Source organism: Tursiops truncatus, chromosome 16 (genome assembly GCF_011762595.2).
Source record: "Tursiops truncatus isolate mTurTru1 chromosome 16, mTurTru1.mat.Y, whole genome shotgun sequence".
Lineage (NCBI taxonomy): Eukaryota > Metazoa > Chordata > Mammalia > Artiodactyla > Delphinidae > Tursiops > Tursiops truncatus.
This window is the reverse complement of record NC_047049.1, coordinates 10,993,088-11,014,992: the sequence shown is the minus strand read 5'-3', so window position 1 is coordinate 11,014,992 and position 21,905 is coordinate 10,993,088. Positions and strand designations below refer to the sequence as shown.

At 42.3% G+C, this 21,905-nt stretch overlaps 1 protein-coding gene across 4 annotated transcripts in view; it reads left to right on the top strand.

Moving 5' to 3' along the window:
- Positions 1–21,534, top strand: part of SEC23IP (SEC23 interacting protein) — a 95,410-nt gene extending 73,876 nt beyond the window's left edge. For all 4 annotated transcript variants that reach the window (XR_012326875.1, XR_012326872.1, XR_012326874.1 and 1 more), the window contains one exon: positions 15,964–21,534. The gene's annotated coding sequence lies outside the window, so the exon portion shown is untranslated. The remainder of the gene's footprint in view (positions 1–15,963) is intronic.
- The last annotated feature ends 371 nt before the right edge of the window (positions 21,535–21,905 follow it).

Here is a 21,905-nt window from a genome sequence, read left to right as displayed (position 1 = left end):
GGAGGGAGGAAGCCATGGGCACAAGTGAAATAGTAAGTGTCTGGCTAAACACCCTGCTGCACTGGCGATCTTTGTAAGGATTTTGCGGCAAAGATACAGAGAATTTCAGTTGGTGTCAGGGGAGGGAAATAGGAGTAGCTGCCCTTTATTGAGGCCTTCTCTGTGGTTCACCACAGCCCTGGGAGGTGACTGTGTCCCTTCTGACGGTCAAGAAAAGTGAGGTTCAGAGAAGGTAACCCAGCTGGCCTGGAACTTACTGTACACACCCTCTGAGTTACCGTTCAGTCTCGTTCTGGCTGAAGTGCCAATAGCAGGGCCAAGGAAACAGGCAGGAATGGTGGACGGTGAGCTTGACTCACCTGGAGGTCCCTGCCCACCTGTGGGTGTCAGCAGACCCCCCCCCCCCCCCCGCCGCCCCTCTGACAGCCTTCGACTGTCCCACAAGGTGCCCAAGCGAAATAATCCCAGACCCTGTGATGATCCCTTGGGGGCTATTCCCCTGGATCTTCCAGGCCCTGGTCATCTCTCAGTCCTTTAGGGATAAGCACCTCCTTTCCCTCCTCAGCTAGAGTGGGAGAACTCTTACTGTGGTGTCTCCCACATGGGGCACACACAGTCTCATGGTGTCACTGGGAGCATTGCAATCGTAGGGAAGAGCGCTCTGAGTTGGCCACACTTTTCCGGAGCTCTTTGAAAGCATGGCTCTCTTTCTCTTGCCTTTCTGGGTCTCTGGGAGGGTTGCGATGGACTGTGAGGACCCTCTCAGTTCCTAACCATTCTCTCTGCCCTCCCCGTGCTGTTGTTTCCTGGCTTTTATGGCACAAGGGACAAGGTAGAAGGTGCCCAGGGTTCCAGGTGGGACAGGTGACGCTCGTTCTCTCCACTCTGGGATTTCTAATCCATCTGGGTCTCTGCCAGCAGATTTCAGCACCTTGTCTTCTGGGAGCAGAGCCCAAAGCCAGACTGTTTCGGTTCCCTTCCTTCCTCTCCAGCGCTCTGCCACCCTCCTTTTCTAGCTCCAGGGTAAGAGAGTGCGTGAGGGCTGCGGAGGGCACGGGACGGGGAACCGCTTCTGCCAGGCGGCACCTCTTTTCAGATATTTTTTTCTTTTACTTGGACTGTGCCCTTTGCACTTAGAAGCAAGTAATTTGTTGTCTCCATTCTCTGGACGTGACCTGGTCACAGCCCCTGGGACATGAACATGGGCCACTTTTCATGATCCAAAGAGACTGTATAGAGGGAGCCTGGGGCCAAAGGGCGTGATTCCTATCTCACAAGATCATCCTGCTGCATTTCTTTGCTTGGAGTGTGTATGTGTGTGTGTGTGCGCACGCGTGTGTGTGTGTGTGTGTGTGTGTGTGTTGCAATTCTTCCTTTGCCTCACGGATCCTTAAAATGATGAGACAGATTCCGCCGAGTCCCGCAGCTTTGTACAGAAACGAGTGTGGCTATATATGTTTCTCTTACTTTGTAACCAGTAGGAATTTTTCTGTGTTAAAGAGTTTTGGAGGCATTTTCCCAAGAGCCCACAGGCCATCTTTCATACCAAACACATTCGTCAGAGCTTTATAGGATGTAGGACAAGCCCCAGCAGCAGGTTTCATGAGTGAGGGTAGTGCATTGTTCAGCCGTATTATCTAGTGCAAGTTTACCATACACTTTTTATCCAGAATCTACTCTAGATAAAGCCATGTGAAACTGCAACAGCCCCTGACTGGGGGATATCACAAAACAGGACTGCTCTGGGGGGATTTGCTTTTTACTGATGGTCTGTAGTCATCTTCAGTATATGCTTTGAGTCGCAGATCTGAACACAGTGGCTGTGGACATTTGGGACAAGGAGCAGAGCCTGATGAGCCCTACATTCCTGAGCCAGTTGCCTCTAAAGCTTTACTTCTGTGCCCGTCCTAATGCTGAGATTCTGTTTGAAAGTTGTCACTTGCTGGCCATGTCGACAGAGGTTGTCACGAGACGGATAGCTGCGAATGGTGACCTGTTGTAGGGGGACACAGGATTTGAAAGTCACTGGCGTGGGGCAAGGGAGGCCAATGGGTGCTTTCCGTTTTAATGAAGATCTTTAGCAGTGAGAGGATGAAGCTGAGAGGTGATTTAAGGTACAAAACGTACCTTAAATTTTACTGTTAATGTTTATTATTTTCCCCAGATAATAAAAGTAGAAAATTTGGAGGATACAGGTAATTATAAAGAAGAAAGCAATTACCCACCATTCCACCACCCAGAGCTAAGCTTTTATCTATGCACATATTCCTACATGTAGCATATATTATATTATATAAGAATATCTTATACTTAATATTTTATAAATATTTTATATAGAGGAATTTTATAATGATGAAAGTGATGCATGCTTGTTGTAGAAAACTCAAGCAGAGCAGACCGTGTAAGCCAGCAGTCTCCCCTACTGCCTCCTGGAGGGTCAGCGTCAACATTTGGTGTGCATCCTTCCAGATGTTTTGTCCACACGTGTACTCTCTGCAAATTATTTTATCCATATTCTTTCTCATAGCCACCTGGCCCTAGATTTCCAATATCTTCTTCCAGTTCCCTGTGCTGGTGCCTGACTGGCTCCATTAACGAGCTCACCACGCTGAACAGACTGAGGCCACTGGTTCCGTACCCAGCTAGGGTCCTTTGGAATCATAGCGCATAGGGGCACTCCCAGTGGCCTGGCCACCGAACACGGATGGGATGGTTTCCAGGGCATGAGAAGAGAGCAAAAGTCCACTTTCCTTTCTGGGAGAAAGAACTTCTCACAGGGATGTCTGTAGAGGACCCCAGGAGCAAGGTAGGTTCCCCCACCCCCGTCCTCCCTGTGCACGGCCATCGTGCTCAGTAATTCCCACCCTGTCACAGCGATCCTCTGTGTGGTGATTGTGGCTTGCTTAGCAGAGGCTACCTGCAGTTAAGTTGATTTAAAGAAATGAAAGATATGTTATGTCTCAACGTTTGTAGTTGCACATTCGTATGTATTCCAAACTTGTACAGCTTCTCAGAAACTCTAGAAAGGTAGCTTCTGAGTTGACGTCTAACGTGTCTGAGAAGTATTGGTGGTGTCTGGAAGCATGGGAAAGTTGGACAATCTAATATCTCCTGGCAACACATTGTTTACAAACATTACCCACCTCCTAAGAAGGATGGTGGCAAGTGTTCACGCTGGCTTGGCCACTGACAGAAGAACGGGTGATTCCCAGTGCTCTCTTAATTCTGTCACCAGCTGGTGACTTTCTCTCTCTCTCTCTCTCTCTCTCTCTCTCTCTCTTTCTCACTGTCCCCCGCCCCTCCCCGCTTCCCCTCCCTTCCTCTCTCTGACATGCTGGAGGGTAGTGTAGTTGGAAATCCACATTTTTCTGTATGCTCTCCCAATTTTTAAATGCAAGCCATTAACTTAATTTTCCAAAACTCCATGCAGGTAGAAAAAACCCACATCTGTGGGCTACATTTGGCATCTGTGGCCCTGCAGGGCTAAATTCCACCCTACCCATCAAGTTACATTGTCTTTTCATAATTTCAAAAAAATCTATCTCTGAAATCCCAAAGTCCTTATCTTGCCTATCTCATGTGATTTATGGGCCAATCAGCTAAGTAGTTATATTCAACACCCTTTAGCTGACTCTTTAAGAGGATTAAGGGGCTGACTTTAAAACACTTAAAAGGTGGCTGTTTTGGATATACTTTTAATGTATGCTAAAAGGATGCTAAAAGGATTTTGGTTTAAGGAACAAATTCTGTGGTTTTGTAAAGAGAGGCTAAATGGAAATTAAACTTATTATAGAAATATCAGTGAGCATGGTTACCTTCCTATAATATAAATTCAAGCCTACATTGGTTTAAGAGTGTTATGATGCTATTTATCTCTTTGAACAGAGTAAAATGGTAATATACATGACAAAGTTAAAAGGTTGTTCAGTTCTTTTTTCCATTATTAGAGTCTAAAGCTTCTTTTTCTATGTGGAACAAAGATGTCAATTATACAGAAAAACATCAGATGTTTTCCCTATTACCTGCTCCCCAACCCCCATATCTTTCTCTTAGTTGCGGCACGTGAGATCTTTGTTGTGGCATGTGGAATCTTTTAGTTGTGGCATGCAGAATTCTTAGTTGCGGCATGCGGACTCTTTAGTTGCAGCATGCGGGATCTAGTTCCCTGACCAGGGATCGAACCTGGGGCCCCCTGCATTGGGAGCACGGAGTCTTACCCACTGGACCACCAGGGAAGTCCCCCTCAGTACGTTCTAAACTGCCTGCAGGGTCCACAGGAAATATATTGTGGTCTCCAAGCTGTCAGTACTAACTACTGATTTATCTATTTTCTGGCTCATCACCTTTTTCTTCGGAGCGATTAATCAGCTCTCAGGACTCTAAGAACTAAGAGTAAGTCTGATTCTGTAGGATGATAAGAAAAATGAGTGAATGGTATTTGGCGATAGCTGCTGGCTTCACTGCTTTATGTTCTTGTCACTGGGGTGACACACTATGATAAAATCCATTTCTTTTATGGGAATTTTTTTTTACAGGAGTCTGGAGGCTCCATGTGTCAGTAACTCATTTCCCAGATCAGTGGAGACCTTGAATCTGTGCCCCTCTATTGAACAATGGGAAGTTTCCCTTCCAAAGTCAACTCGAATATCTGACAATTAGAAAAAAATTCTAATTTTGGGGGGGGTGGGTAGAGCTTAATAATATCTAATTCCGAATGATATGCAGTATTACATTTAACGTAAGGACAAACCATACATTAGAGAGTCACAAAGCCTGCTCCTTGGAACCATATTTATTTTTTCACAGTTCTTCATGACAATCAGTTGTGGCTTAAAAGTCACAGATGGTTGGGCTGAACTTGTGCTTGCACTTTTCTTTATTGGTAAAGACGTTCTCTAAATACAAGGTTCCTATCAGCATCCAATGAAGACTTTGTTGTTGCTCTTTTAACTCTATCATAGTTCTAGAAGTCACAGGTTTTCAACTGCAGTGTGTTCCTACTGTGATATATATTGCCACTAATATAACAAGAAATGATCTTAGGAGATATATGAATGCTTTTTTAAATTTAAGTGGCTATATATTTATTTTAAGGTAGTTGAAAAAAATACAACTAGCACACCAAACCAGTGAATTCAGATCTTATATCATTCTTTTGACATAAAGTAGATGATTTAAATGAAATTATTAAGTAAATAATGGTTTGGGTGATACACGAATATAGCAAAAATCATATGAATGGGGCTTCCCTGGTGGTGCAGTGGTTAAGAATCCGCCTGCCAATGCAGGGGACATGGGTTTGAGCCCTGGTCCGGGAAGATCCCACATGCCACGGAGCAACTAAGCCCATGTGCCACAACTACTGAGCCCATGTGCCACAACTACTGAAGCCCACACACCCTAGGGCCCGTGCTCCACAACATGAGAAGCCACTGCAATGAGAAGCCCGTGCACCACCATGAAGAGTAGCCCCCGCTCGCTGCAACTAGAGAAAGCCTGCGCGCAGCAAGGAAGACCCAGCGCAGCCTAAAAAAAAAAAAAAAGAAAGAAAAATCATATGGATGGTTCGGAAATGATTGAAGCACGAGAAACTGAATTAATGAAGTCTCACTGGGTCTGTCAGCGTGATTCTATCTTTTAACTTTAAAATTTCAATCAAATTAGGATTAGATGGACCTCAAAGGTTAACATAGATAATCCTAATGATTTAACATGGAGCCTGAAAAGAATAAGTCACTTGTTGAGCTTAGCTTCCCGTTTTACCATCTTGTATCTTAGGTTCTATTGTTGTAGGCACCTTATGTTATATAATAGTGTACATTCTGGACTCCTGACTCTACCACTTAATTTTTGTGTGAACTCAAATTTATTCAACTGCTATGAATCTATTTCTCTCACCTGTAAAATGGGGAAAAAATAGTACCAGGCTTGGGAGGTTCTTCTAAAGATTAAATAAATGAAAACACATTAAGGATTTAGGCTGTTACCTCATGAAGCACTGAATGAATATTAGCTATTATTATTTTACGTTTCTGAAAGGTTGTGTAAATATAGTGGTTTACACCTAAAATTTCATTTATCATGCCACAGAAGAGTCTATTTAGGGACTCCCCTGGTGGCGCAGTAGTTAAGAATCCACCTGCCAATGCAGGGGACATGGGTTCGCTCCCTGGTCCGGGAAGATCCCATATGCCATGGAGCAACTAAGCCCGAGGGCCACAACTACTGAGCCTGCATGCCACAACTACTGAAGCCTGCGTGCCTAGAGCCTGTGCTCCACGGCAAGAGAAGCCACCACAATGAGAAGCTCGTGCACCACAACGAAGAGTAGTCCCTGCTCGCCACAACTAGAGAAAGCCTGCACATAGCAACGAAGACCCAACGCAGCCAAATAAATAAATAAATAAATGTATAAAAAAAGAAAAAAAAAGAAATGCTTGGTGAGCCCCGTTGTGAAGCAAAGAATTACTGTGAAATGTACTGCTTTTTAAGAGCTGTATTTTTGGATGGAATGGGTTGAATGTGAGGCTGTTTTTGGAAACATTTAAGTCCTATAAGATTTGACAGGCATTTCTTTTCACTGGTTCTCACTGTGACTTGGCACAAAGAAAGTTACTTCACATGGTAATGTAAATTAGCTCAGGATTCTTGAAGGCAAATATTTCAAACAGTATGTGTAATACTTTAGGATGATAGTCTGTATATCGAGAAAAAGAACTACATTTCTCCTGGGAATCTTTTAGAGGAACTCTAGATTAGGGCACTTGAAAATGAGGTTTTGGTTTCCATTCTCTTTAGCACCACCTGAATAGGATGCAATTTCATTCTTAAAAAAGTTTGTAAGATATCAAAGTTTTTGCAGTTAAGCATGTTATATATTCTTACCTGGGAGAGTATTTTAAAAAATCTGTTTATTACTTGCTTGACTTTATGCTTAATCTTTTTTTTAACTTTTTATTTTATATTGGAGTGTAATTGGTTAACAACGTTGTGATAGTTTTAGGTGTACAGCAAAGTGATTCAGTTATACACGTACATGTATCTATTCTTTTTCAAATACTTTTCCCATTTAGGTTGTTACATACTATTGAGCAGAGTTCCCTGTGCTATACAGTAGGTCCTTGTTGGTTATCCATTTTAAGTATAGTAGTGTGTGCATGTCAACCCCAAACTTGAAGAGTTTTTTGATTGTAGCTGTTTAGGTAGGGCTACATGGAGAATTGTAGAGTTTTTAGAGTTGGATGAAGCCTGAGGTATTGTTTTTCTTTTTTTTTCTTTTTTTTTTTTTTTGCGGTACGCGGGCCTCTCACTGTTGTGGCCTCTCCCGTTGCGGAGCACAGGCTCCGGACGCACAGGCTCAGTGGCCATGGCTCACCGGCCCAGCTGCTCTGCGGTATGTGGGATCTTCCCGGACCGGGGCACGAACCCGTGTCCCCTGCATCGGCAGGCGGACTCTCAACCACTGCGCCACCAGGGAAACCCTGAGGTATTGTTGAGTTATCTTCTCCTTCTTGTTATTTCTTTCTCTCACAGAGCTGTACAGAAGTTCACCAACCTGTTCAAATTGCCCAGCTTGGTAGTATTGAATAATTCTTTTAATTTAGTACCCCATGCCCAATTCTGTTTAGATTCTTCACTCATTAAGCATCCAAAGCCTACGTTTCTTTGTCCTGTCAATTCCTCACAAATTTATTGTTTCTTCGTCAAAAAAGTATAAAAGCTGCCTGCTTTGTCCACTTCTTAGGTCCCATTTCTATAAGACCTTGATGTGCACAAATTAAAATTAGTTTCTTTTTCTCCTGTTAATCTGTCTTGTGTCAGTTTTACTATTAGTGCAGCCACAAGGACTCAAGAGGGGTAGAGGGGGAAATTTTCCCTCCCCAACAATGCATTAAGGTGAGGGAGCCTTAAAACCATGGAGAATTACCTAGACACAGGACCTAGATGGCTGAGGTGTTCAGGAATTTTCTTTTCCTAACTGACTCTGGGTGAGGGTGGAAAACTCCCCCAGTGAGAATCTGGGGGCAAGTAAGTGTTAGAAAAATTATCCTGGTACTTCTTTTCATGAAGAAACAGAAAGGTTCTAGCATGCTAAAAACCAAACCCCTGATTTATAAAGGGGTTGAATTCTACTTTGCTATTGCAAAGAAGAAAGGATAAAAATATCCATTTTGAATAAATCTCTGCGTATTGTGCCCCATTTCTCTCTTCCTCTCTTGCCTGCAGGTTGGTCCCAGCAGCCTTGATTAGTTCCTGATGCTCACTTTGTTTATTTATCTTGAGCTCCACTCTGTACCTCTCTCTGGGCCCAACTTGTTTGATATATCATAAATATTAATGAGCTAATCTTTCCTACTGAAAACAATGAAGAGGAGGAAGTATTTGGGTCTTCTCTCTGTCTCTAAATGTCTCCCCAAATGAGTCTCAATTCAGCAAATAGAGCCTTTGGATTAAAACAAGCCGTTCTTACCTATATGGGAAAAGGATCCCCAAAAAAGTGGATATATATATATATATATAACTGATTCACTTTGCTGTACACCTGCAACTAACACAACATTGTAAATCAACTATACTCCAATAAAAATAAAAAACTAAAAACAAAAACCAAGAAAACCAAGCCATCCTTGAGACAGTTCTGAAAATGGAAGTATCAGACACTCACTTATTAGTGTGAAATACTTAGATTATTTTTCTTCCAATACCAAGTTGAAAGCTACACTTAGGAAGAGATTTGTCTATTGGTGAGTGGGGAAGGGGTCGTTGTGGCTCATAGGGGAGATTTTGGCAGTTCAGAATGCACCAGAGAATTGCTGGTGGTGCTGGTATGCTGGCGCTGGGAGGGGCTTGAGGAGGCTGGTGATTTAGCCCAGAGTAAGTTTAATTAAGAAATAATTGTATGGACATAATTTCTGCTCCTTTGTATTTATTAGATCCTATGCATAGTAATCCTGTGTGTTTATTAGAAAATCCTCCTGAAATAGCCTTGTGAGACTTTTGTCCTTTCATTTAGAGAGCTGTCTGGTGGGGAAAAAATGATGCACAGCAAATTAGAGGTTTGCACAGGGAAGCTTTTGCCCTGGCCAGCTGTGCCATTAACCTTTCACCTGGTGGCTAATTGCCTGTGGATCTCAGAAGCTGAAGCTAATTAGAAATCTCAGTAAATGGGACATTCTGAAAGTCTTTAGGAAACTTTTGTTTCCCTCCCTAGGCCAATTTTGCTTACATTTACCTTTTTCTGTTATGAAAGAAAGTATGATCTAAATGTCCTAACATAAGTAGATCTCCAAGATATATTAAGTCAACAAGATAAATTTCAGGACTAAGCCTTAAGTATGATACACACACACACACATACACACACACACACACACACACACACACACACACTGCTATATATCCTCTGTAAGTAAATACTTGAATATATGTATGCAAAGTAGCTGTCTCATGAGGTTGTTATGAGGATTAAAAAAAGATGATGGGTATAAAATTCCTAGAACAATGTCTAGCACAGTGTAAATACGTCACAAGTGTTAGCTATTACTATGATGTAATGCATTTAGAATGACTTGTACTGAACTTGTAGCCAAACTTGTAACAGTGGGGTGGGGTAGATGGATGAATTGGACTGTAGCCTGATCTTTAATGTTTCAATACTTGTGCAATAAAGAAATATGTTCACAAATTACTTGTAGAATTAAAAAGGAATTTAATAGATCTTAACATAAAAGCAGATATATTGAATAAAAATTTAAGAGAGATATCACAAGCAGGGCTGCCATGGGACCTGGGCAGAGGGGATCCTGCCTTGAGCCCTGTGTTCTAGAGAGTCCTGCATCTCAGAGAACACATCGGCAGCTCTGTCACTTAGGAACTGGTACCCAACGTGGGTATGGTATGATTTAATGCTAATTAAAAACCCAAACACCTGCTTTTGTGACTAGCTCCATTCAGGCCCCAGGGAAATGCTTCTCCATGCCTCTTGCCCTTGAACAAAGGCGGCTGCCCCCAAATGCTAGGAAGGGTGAGGCTTGTGCTGCTGCCTGTGTGGGAGCTGCTTTGTTGCCTAAGGATGATTTGAGCAGCAGAGCAGTGAGGTAAAGAAGAGACAATTTAATTAATTTATCTTTAATTAACTTATAATGGATTCTTGCATAAAGAGTTATTGTTTCCCAGTAGTGCCAACATTCGTTTTCTTGCTTCTCTTTGTGTTCCAATTCTTGCTTCCAGAGGTACTCACAAATTAGCGCAGTATTTGCAGTAGTTATGCACGGCAGCTGAGGAATATTCTGCAATATTAAAACAATGCATATATTCTTGAATTTGTATATATGGAGGTCTAGATATAACATCATGAAGCATGTCTATTTTTTTTTTTTTTTTTTTTTTGCGGTACGCGGGCCTCTCACTGCTGTGGCCTCTCCCGTTGCGGAGCACAGGCTCTGGACGCGCAGGCTCAGCGGCCATGGCCCACGGGCCCAGCCGCTCCGCGGCATGTGGGACACTCCCGGACCGGGGCACGAACCCGTGTCCCCTGCATCGGCAGGCGGACTCCCAACCACTGCACCACCAGGGAAGCCCAGCATGTCTATTTTTTATATAGGCAACTAGATGGAAATTGAATGCTAGAATTATGAATAGTTTTACTTCTATAAAATATATTTAATATGCTTTGATTGCATTTTCAAAAAATTAAATGACTAGTTTTAAGAACTTTTGACTTAAAAATTTTATCTTCATTAATTAAAAGTTTTATTTTGTCTGTATATACCCTACTCCCCCACCACTTTGGAATGTTTTTATTAAAAAACCCTATTTTGAAACCATAAAAATAATTCTAATTTTCAAATTTTAACGTTTTCTTTTAATTAAATCAATTTTATTGAGATAAATGTACATAAAATAAAGTGCAGCAATTTTAATTGTGGTGAATTTTATGAATGTATACAAATAACCACCACCAAGATCGAGACAGAACGTTTCCATCACGTCCAACTTCCTTGTGCCCTTAATTGTCAATTTCTCTCTCTACCTCACGCCCCAGGCAATAACTGATCTGTTTCTATCACTATAGATTTGATTACATTTTCTAGAATTTAACATTATATGGAATCATACAGGATATATGTATTTTGTGCCTGGCTTCTTTCTTCCTGCATAATATTTTTGAGATTCATCTATGTTGTGTGTATCAGTAGTTTGCTAATTTTTTTTTTTTTTTTTTTTTTTTTGACCATGCCACACAGCTTGCAGGATTTCAGATTTCAGTTCCCTTACCAGGGATTGAAACCGGGCCACGGAAATGAAAGCCCGGAATCCTAACCACTAGGCCACCAGGCTCCCAAGTTTGCTCATTTTTATTGCAGAGTAGTAGTCTTTTGCATGGGTATACCAAAATTTGTTGGTCTGTTCACCTATTGATGGCTATTTGGATATGATGAGTTTTGAGCTCTTGTGAGTAAAGCTACTTTGAACATCTGCATGCAAGTTTTGTGTGGACATATGCATTCATTTCTTTTGGGTAAGTAACTAGGATTGGAATTTCTGGTTCTTATAGTATCTGGTATACTAACTTTATAAGAAGCTGTCTTATATCATTTTACACTCCCATCAGCAATGTGTGTTAAGTTGCTCCACATCTTTGTCAACATTTGTTACTGTCAATCTTTTAAAATTTTAGCCGTTTAGTGGGTGTGTAGTGGCATCTCATTGTGATTTTAATTTGTATTTCCCTGATGATTAATGTGCTTATCTGCCATTCATATATCCTCTTTGGTGAAGTGTCTATTCAAATCTTTTGACCATTTGTCTTCTTCTTATTGAGTTGTAAGGGCTCTTTTATATATTTTGGGGAGATATAAGTTTTGTAAATATTTTCTTGCAGCCTGCGGCTTGTCTTTTTATTGTCTTAAAGTGTTTTTTGAAGCAAAATATTGAATTTTTGATGCAGTCCCCTTTATCGATTTTTTAAAAATGGTTTGCTGTATTTTTTTAAAAGATGTATTTATTATTTATTTTATCTTATTTATTTTTGGCTGTGTCGGGTCTTAGTTGCAGCACGTGGGATCTTTGTTGAGGCATGCGGGATCTTTCGTTGTGGTGTGCAGTCTTCTCTCTAGTTGTGGCATGCGGGTTTTCTCTTCTCTAGTTGTGGAGTGAGGGTGCCAGAGCACGTTCACTCTGTAGCTTGTGGCACACGGGCTCTAGTTGAGGCGCAGAGCTCAGTAGTTGTGGTGTGGAGCTCAGTAGTTGTGGCATGTGGGCTTAGTTGCCCTGCGGCATGTGGGGTCTTATTTCCCTGACCAGGGATCAAACCCAAGTTCCCTGCATTGTAAGGAGGATTCTTTACCATTGAACCACCAGGGAAATCCCTTGATTTTTAAAAATTTAAAAAACAGTTCTTGCTTTTTGTGTCTTCAGAAATCTTTGCCTAGTTTAAACCCTAAAATTTTCTTCTGTGTTTTCTTTTATAAGTTTTATAGCACTAGCCTTCATATTTAGGTCTATGATATGTTTTGAGTTATTTTATTCTGTGTGGTCTGAGGTAAAGTTTGAAGTGTGCGTTTTTTTTTTTTCTTTGTGTATGGATGACCAATTGCTCCAGGATCATTTCTGAAAAGATTGTTCTTTTTACCCATTGAATTACCTTGGCAACTTTGTTAAAACCCAACTGATCATATATGTATATGTCTAATTCTGAACAGTATTTTATTTCATTGATATCTATGTTTATCCTTTTGTAAATGCTACTCTATCTTAAATGACTGAAGTTTGGGAAGATACTAAACAGGAGAATAAAAAGCCTCAGGGACCTCAGAAATAAAACTCGAATGAATGAACGACAAGTGGCCAGTGTATACTTTGGGGCATCCCAAATCACACTGATGATCTCATTTGCAGTGAAGAGAATTTCTAGTCTGGGATTAAACCTTCAGGTAAGTTTTTCTATAAGGGGGCTCTGTGACATCCAAACTCAGGGGTACCTGTGTATTTAGGGACACCTAAAATAAATCAAACCTTAAACAATGACACTGAGCTTGGAGATATGAAACGGCAGGAAGTTAGTGCTTGCTGCCCATCAGAGGTGACGTGTTAGGGGTTAAATTGCAATCTCTCTGCAGGACTCCTTATCAAGTAAAGAAAGATGGAGTAGGCATCCCTCTTGCTGATATGAACAGTAAAAATATTTATTGCTCTGTTTACCAGATGCCTAGGATCCAATTCTACGGTCTTTGATTGACAGTGTGACCCTTACCTGTGATGCATCCCAGTTTCAGTGGATAGGACAACATAATTGTGTATTTATTTGCCACCTGCCTTCCATAGAAGCAGGTTGAACTCAGGAGCTGAGTACAAAGCTGAGTCAGGTCAGAAGGGCATCAGTATTCATAGTCTGAATCTATTTCCCCAGAGCACATGGTCTATTTCAGGAGACAAAGACATGATTAACCAAGCTGGCCGCTGGTTCCTTTGGAAAACACAGAGCAAGAGTGTCACGGCAGGGCACACAGGAAAGGTGGGTGGGTCACATGATATACTACTTGGCAAGTTATCTGAGCCTCAGCTGTTCCCTTCCCCAACATCAACATGGGAAATGGAGCATTCACAACCATTTTGTTCCACTTATTGAAGCGTGCTAACAGATTTTTGTTGACTTGAATTGTCCTGCACTGCATTCCTTCACCAATCAATCCATTACACAAAATTCTACCCTCCCGTCTTCAAGTGGCAACGTGGTAGCACAGTTAACAGGGGCCTTGTTCTTTAGAGCAGAGTCCCATTGTTGCTTGTGTCCTGTCCTATCTTATCTAGCCTTCCCTAGGCGCATGTCTGGGAGATGAGGGTTACCATTCCTGAAAACTATCTTTTGATTGTTATCAATCAGTTTATTCTGAAGGCATTTCCGCCCCCCATTTTTTGTGAAATTGATTAAGACTGGCTAAGTAAAATTAGGAAACATTAAAACTCTGAGCGAATCATGGTGAAAAAAGAACCACCAAGTAGTAAATTTATCTTAGAGTATATACTTCCAATGAATTTATATCTCAAATGAAAAATAATGTGTAGCATGAGGTTTTCCCCTAAAATAAGAAAACTTCGTATGGATGTGCATAGGTATGTGTTTGTATAGGGTGTGTGTGTGAGTGTGTGTGTGTGTGTGTGTGTGTGTGTGTCAAAGCAAATCAAACTACTTCAGTCCTTATCTAAGGAATAAAACTGTTCAAATTGCAGTGGCTTGTAAATTCCTGACTTTGGAAGAAGGAATCTGTACTGTCTTTGGAAGAGGGAATAAACATTTTCTGCAATGCAAGACCGTATTCCATTCTCTTCACCTATAAGAAATCCAGCCAAAATTATGACAGTGTATGTTAATGTAGTGGCCGCTGTACTTGCCTGCCTGGCCCCCTTTACCCTCTTCCTCTGTTAATGGACCACCTCCCCCTTCCTTGGGGTACAGCCCTTTCTCCCCTGCAACCGTAATACTGGGGGCTGCCCTTCATAGTACTCCACCTTCCTGACCACTGCAGTGGGCACCTGGTCAACCTGGGCCCTGCATCTCTATGAGTTTCCCAGGGCTGCTGTAACAAAATGTCACAAACCAGGTGGCTTACCATAACAGAAACTTACTCTCTCACCGTTAGAAGTCAGAAATCAAGATGTTGGCAAGGTTGGCACCTTCTGGAGGCACTGAGGGAGACTCTGCTCCATGCCTCTCAGGTAGCTTCCGGTAGTTGCTGGCAATCCTTGGCATTCCTTGGTTTGTAGATGCATTACTCTAATCTCTGCCTCTGTCATCACATGATGTTCTCCCTGTGTGTGTATATCTGTGTCCAAATTTCCCTCATCTTATAAGGACACCAGTCATTGGATTAGGTCCCATTCGAATCCAGTATGACCTCATCTTAACTTGATTAGATCTGCAATGACCCTGTTTCTAAACAAGGTCAGATTCACATGATACCAGGAATTAGGACTTGAACATGTCTTTTGGGGGACACAATTCAACCTACCACACCTTTTTTCCCATAGTGATTGGTCCAATGATAAGCATGGTACCCAAACTGGGCCAGTTGGAGTCCCCCCCTTGAAGGTTCTAATTGGAGCTTTGGGGGACATTCTTGCTTTTTGCTTGAGAGAATCGTGATGGTGCTGCTGGCCATGATGATTCCAGCCTGGGGAGAAACTTGTCTGAGAGAATGGAGCCCAGGAGCAGAGAAAAGCAGAGAGAGGAGGAGACAGTCTTGACAATGTTCAGATCATTACATCCAGACTCACCTTTCCTTGGTTTGCTCACATGAGCCATTAAACATGTTTGAGGACTTCCCTGGTGGCTCAGTTGTTAAGAATCCGCCTGCCAATGCAGGGGACACGGGTTCGAGCTCTGGTCCGGGAAGATCCCACCTGCTGTGGAGCAACTAAGCCCATGTGCCACAACTACTGAGCCTGGGCTCTAGATCCTGCGAGCCACAACTACTGAGCCCGTGAGCCACAACCACTGAAGCCCGTGTGCCTAAAGCCCGTGTTCTGCAACAAGAGAAGCCACCACAATGAAAAGCCTGTGCACCGCAATGAAGAGTAGCCCCCGCTTGCCGCAACTAGAGAAAACCCGCGCACAGCAACAAAGACCCAACGCAGACAAAAATAATAAATAAATAAATTTATTTTAAAAAGTGTGAGATAATTTTTCAGTCATTTGCCACCAAAGGGCCCTAAATAATACAATTTAAAGATGTTCTAAGATTTTGTGAGAAAGGACCCTAAAATGGAAACGCTATCTCCCAGAAAGCGACTTAGCCAAGTTCACTCCAATGTGCCTGTGTTTACTTGGCAGGTAGTGACGTGTGCGTGAAGGGACAGCTCCCACCTTACAGGCCACGTGGAGATGCCCACTTGCTCTGGATCGCCACAGTAGCAAGCACAAGCTCTGGCCTCATTTCATTTATTTTTCTTTTCTTCTCACAGGCTTAATCTGACCCTCTATCATTTTCATATGAATTTACGAAAGAAGACTTTTCTTGAGTTCCTAAGAACAAAGGAAAAATGTGGAATGATGTGCTTTTCCCAGGATGACAGAAGGAGTGCTGTAATAACACGTGAGTATCTTGTGCAGTTGCCTGATCCATTGCAAGCATACGAAGGTCACATTGCAGTATCACTGAAAAACTCTCTGCCATAAAGTGACATTCAGCAGGCAGGAGGCTGGCCTCATGTGGCACCTGCTGGACACTTTTGGCTGCAAATAATAACTTAAATAATAAGGAGCTTCTTATCTTACATAACAAGAAATGCAGACATAGGTCTTCAGTGAAGTCATCAAGTCTCTGTTGCTTCCTACCTTTCAGCTCTGCCATTCTCAGCTTGTTGGTAATATTTCTCCCCATAGTTGCAAGTTAACCTTGGGAGGTCTGGGTTCTGAATGCAACAACATTCAGAAAAGGGGACCAACGTTTTCTCCCTTGCATGTCTTTTTATTGGAAGGAAAACTTTCTGTGAATCCCCCCATTCCAACCCTGGACTTTCCCCCAATCGTAACAGCCATGATGGAGTCTCATATTCAGGGTTGTACCAATTGCTGCAGAGGGAATTGGTTTCCCACCATGGTTTACGAATCAGCATTCACCCCTTGGGGCTGGGGAATGGCCTGTGAAGCCCAGGACACTCAATACCTGAACAAAACTGGGGGTCTATTAGCAAGGAAGGGGCAGGGGAAAGCATCAGGGTCTGCCAAAGCACTTGGACGCCATTGATGGACACTCCAAATGCCCTGATGTCAGTCTTACCCAGCAGGCTGCCCCAGAACAACTTGGGGTAAGTGGTGCATGAGGAACTGATAAAATATTAAAACTTACTTAGTGTTTCTTAGAAGGAAGTTGATAGTGTTAATATTTAATATACTATATTTAATATACTATATTAATATAGTTTATTTATATGATATATTTCTATAATCATATATTTTATGTATTAATAATATGTGATATATATTTAATGTATTAATATTTAATATACAAAAAAGAGGGCTCAAAATGAATGAACTAACCATTGAACTTAAGTTAATAGAAGAAAAGTAGAATAAACTCATAGGAAGAACCACAATGATGGAAGTAATAGCATAAGAACAAACATTAACAACATAGAAAACATTAGAATAACAATAAGAATAGGAGAACATTTTTATAGAGAGGATCAACAAAGTCAATTTGTTTCTTTGAAAAGGCTAAAAAATTTTCAAGCTTTTCGTAAGAATGATCTAGAAAAAAACAAGAGGAACACAGTATCAGAAATGAAAAAGATTATAAATGCAGACATTAAAATGTAATAAAATAATATAAACCACTTTAAGTCTATAAAAATGAAAGTTTAGATGAAATGGAAAATTTGTAGAAAGGTAGAGCTAACCAAAATTGATTCAAGAAGAAATGTGTACTGCATAGGCTTATGATCTAAAGAAACTGAACCATTTGTTAAAAATCTTCCCCGAAAGGATATTCCAGATGGTTTTTACTAGCAAGCTCTATCAGATATTCAAGAAACAAATAAATCTAGTTTTATACAAATTATTCCAGATATAGAAAAAGTGGGAACAATCCTCAACTCATTTTGAAAGTTGGATAACTTTGGACAAGGACTGAATGGGAAAGGAAAATCATTCATAAACATAGTTATAAAAATCCCAAAGAAAATATTAGCAAAATCCTTTATCAATTAAATGTGTAAATCATGAACAAGTTGGGTTTGACTTAACATTATAAAATAATATAAATTATCATATTAAGAGATTAAAGGAAAATAGTTTTAGGATTATCTCAACACATGCCAAAAAAAGCATTTGATGAAACTTCTGTTCATGGTAAAAAAAATTCTTAGTGAACAGAAGACTGATGATGCCAGTTTGGCTGGCCCATTGGCTAAGTAGCAGTTTCTCAGGATGTTCCCTGATGCTCTATTGAAAGCTGACCACAGAACTCTGTCCTGTGGGGCTCCTTTCCCGAGTTTCAGCTTTGTGCTGTTGTGTGAAAGTCTTGTAAATAAAAACAGGCACATGTTATATATACTGTTCTCATCCTTACTTAGTTCCATTTGACATACTTATATAGACATATTTTCTCTTCAATATGCATAGATCTACTGCACTCTAATAGCTACATAGAAATCCATTGTATTTAAACCATAATTCATGAACTTTGTTAAGAAAACATAGTTCAGCAGCCTGAAGACTGAGGGCAACTCTTAATACATACAGAATTATTATTGAGTTGGATGGAATGAAAACCATATAACATAAAAAACTGGACATTCTGGGCTTCCCTGGTGGCGCAGTGGTTGAGAATCTGCCTGCCAATGCAGGGGACACGGGTTCGAGCCCTGGTCTGGGAAGATCCCACATGCCGCGGAGCAGCTAGGCCCATGAGCCACAACTACTGAGCCTGAGCGTCTGGAGCCCGTGCTCCGCAAAAAGAGAGGCCGCGATAGTGAAGAGGCCAGCACACCGCGATGAAGAGTGGCCCCCACTTGCTGCAACTGGAGAAAGCCCTCGCACCGAAACGAAGACCCAACACAGCCAAAAATAAAATAAAGAATTATTCTGCCTTCCTCACTGAATTACTTAAAAAAACGAAACAGGGCTTCCCTGGTGGCGCAGTGGTTGAGAGTCCGCCTGCCAATGCAGGGGACACGGGTTCGTGCCCCGGTCCGGGAGGATCCCACATGCCGCGGAGCGGCTGGCCTTGTGAGCCATGGCCGCTGAGCCTGCGCATCCAGAGCTCTGTGCTCCGCAACGGGAGAGGCCACAACAGTGAGAGGCCCGCGTACCGCCAAAAAAAACAAAAACAAAAACAAACAAACAAAAAAAACTGGACATTCAGTAGATTTCCACCACCTAAGGAAAAATTTGGGCTCCTCTGGGCTGTAAAATCATCACCTGTGAACTGAGATTTGGGCGAATGTGACAAAAGCAACTTCTGAAGGTCATCTTTCTGTATACGGGTCCAAAAGTGAGGAGAAGATATTCAGCAGTGCTTCTGGGGATGTGACCCAACAGAGAGAACGTGACTACAAAGTCCATAAACCCGAGGTGCTTTCATTCTAGAAAAATCTATAGTCACTCCAACTACCCGCCCCCCATCCCCCCAGGAAATTTGTTGGGATGTTTGTTTTAAACAATACCGTCTGTGACTCCCAGTTTGGTGGACTGACTGTGGGGCAGGAAGGGGCTGGCCAGGCACCTTCCAGAACAAAGGGGACCTGGCTTGGGGGGGAGGATGGGAGGTCGGGGGTGTGAGAATGCAGGTCACAGGTTCATCACTGCACTCTTTGGCAAGTGACTTGGGCTCTCCTGGGCCTTCTTTCCTCTTCTTTAAAATGGGCAGGATGGTGTTTGTTAAATGGTGTTTGTGAGCCTTAAGTAAGATAAGCTTCCCTGCCAAAGAAGGGTGGATTTCAGAATATAGCAAACATCTTGCCGTTTGGGGAATGTGTTATTCCAGGGAATAGTTTTCAAGTGGAGTCAGACTGTGTCCTTCCTTGTGTTCAGGGGTTGCACTCAGAGTGATAATAAGGAAAGTATCATAAAGTAATTTCTGGGTTAACCCAGCTGTTAGCCATTCATTTTTCCTTTTTGCTGGGTTGCCCCCTCTAAGACCCTCCTCAAACCACCAAGCAGCAGTGGGGCAGTCACTGGAAAGTGCCCAGGGGAGACTGGGAGAGGACTCTAAGTACCTCCCTCACCCCATAAGCAACTTAAACAACCTGATTAGACATTTCTATTCTGTCCCCCAAATCTCTCCTCTCTTGCCAGTAGGGGTTTCTCCCTCCTTGGGCAGAGCTCAGCCTAACTGGCTCAACCACGTAAAAACCTGGGGTTAATAGACCCTGTCCTCACCTGAAATCAGTTTGGCAACCCTATCCTTTTACTAGAGCATAACCTTAGGGCCTTTACCATACTGGTCCATGCCAAATTCTTAGCAAAACATTTTTTCCACAAGAGAAGATGTCGTGCCAGTTGCTACGAGATTCTGTTTTCCCTCCATATTTTTGCATCAGCAACATTGTCGTGGGCATGTGAAGCTGGCAGGAGCCTCTTCTGTCACTGCCAGACTCCTGATAATGTTGCATGTGTTGCCTTGGCCGCCTCTGGCTTCCTCAGTTATGTGCAGCTGCTACTGGCTACATGCAGATCCCTCTTGGGCCATGTCCAAGCTCTTCACAGCTCCCTCCACCCTTTCCAAGCACTCGCCCTGGTGGTAGGGAATTCAGTGCGGAGGCTTGAGTGCCTGTGTGATGGGGCCATTGTAACTCCAGGACCCAGCGCTGCACCTACCCAGGAAAGCTACCCCCAAATTTTTGTGGAACAAATCCATGTATATCCATCGACTACCGAGTGTTATATATTACCCTCCATATAACCTTCTACACTTTCTTGCTGTGGAAGGGTGTATTAGTTTTCGAGGACTGCTATAACAAAGTAGCACAAACTGGGTGGCTTAAACAACAGAAATTGTCTCTCAGTTCTGGAGGCCATGAAACTGAGCAGAACCCTGTAGGGGTTTTCCGGGTACAAAAGCCCTTCTGTGTTGCCTGTTTCTTGTTTGTAAAAAAAAGCCTTTAGTCTCCTAGGCTTTCCCTGAGTTTCAGAGAGCAGGCTCAAACAGTTAAGTAATTAGCGAAGTGAGGGAATACAGAAAGGGAAATCAGTCAAGCAAGAAAAGTAGTGATAGCTTAAACAATAGTTCAGATAAATAAAACATAAATTAAATGAAAAACTTAAAAATTAAAAAAAATAAAAAATAGTTCAGATAATGAAACAGAGTCCTGCCTCCCCCTCAAGGGATATACATAACAATCTGATGCATATCTTTGAGTTGTTCTGCAGAAACTAAGACACCCACCCAGGTGGAGGATGGTGACTACATGCTGACCACAAGCACGCAGACCCCAGACTGGCTGGAACCAGAAACTGATGATTAAGGTTCCTGAAACACCACCCTGTTACCTCACCACCAACCAATCAGAAGAAAGTCATGTACCCTGCAACTCTCACCCCAAATGTTGCCTTTAAAAACCCTTCCCTGAAAGCCATTGGGAGTTTGGGTCTTTTGACAACAAGCTGCCTGTCCGCCTTGCTTGACACCTGACTTCATTTTAACTAATTACATCTGCAATGAGTCTAAGTCAGGTCACATTCTGAAGTACTGGGGTTAGAACTTGAACATATGAATTTGGGGGTCGGGATGTCATTCAACCTATAACAAGGGTTACCAAGTGGTATAGTTCCTTTCCTTTGTTCTCAATTCTGTTGCTCTTTCTCCATTTATGTTAGAAGAGGTTGAAACTTACATAGATTTCTTTAAAGTATGGACAGAACTTTCCTTGAGGAGGACCAAGGAAATGTTCCTCACCTTAACAAACCTTATAAGAATTTTGGGTTTTGTCTGAATATGACAACTGAGGCTAAGAATCTTAGTGATCACATAAATCGTGCTATTTCATCTCGACCTTGTGTATCTGCGAATAAACCATATTTTCTCTTCGGAATCAGTGAATTGTTGGCACCTCATTTTTAGCTGTGTGACTTTAAGTAAAATGTAGTGCTGTCTTGTGACCGGATGGACACAGCTGACACAACGTTTGTTAGAAGAAACCGGAAACGATAGAAATGGCAAACCTTTTCTCTACTGCTTGCTCAGACAGACGCTGCTCTAAGCACGGGACTCATCCAACCGCCCCCAACCCCGCCAGAGGGCTGCTGTTAACAATCATCCCATTTACAGGTACAGAGACCATGCACACAGAGCGGCCAGCAGATGGCGCCAGAGCTAGATTTGAATCCAGGCAGCCTCATTCCCACCTGGGAAGGCACGGGGTGATTCTGACACTGTAACCAGGCTAGAGCTTGTATGCCCGTG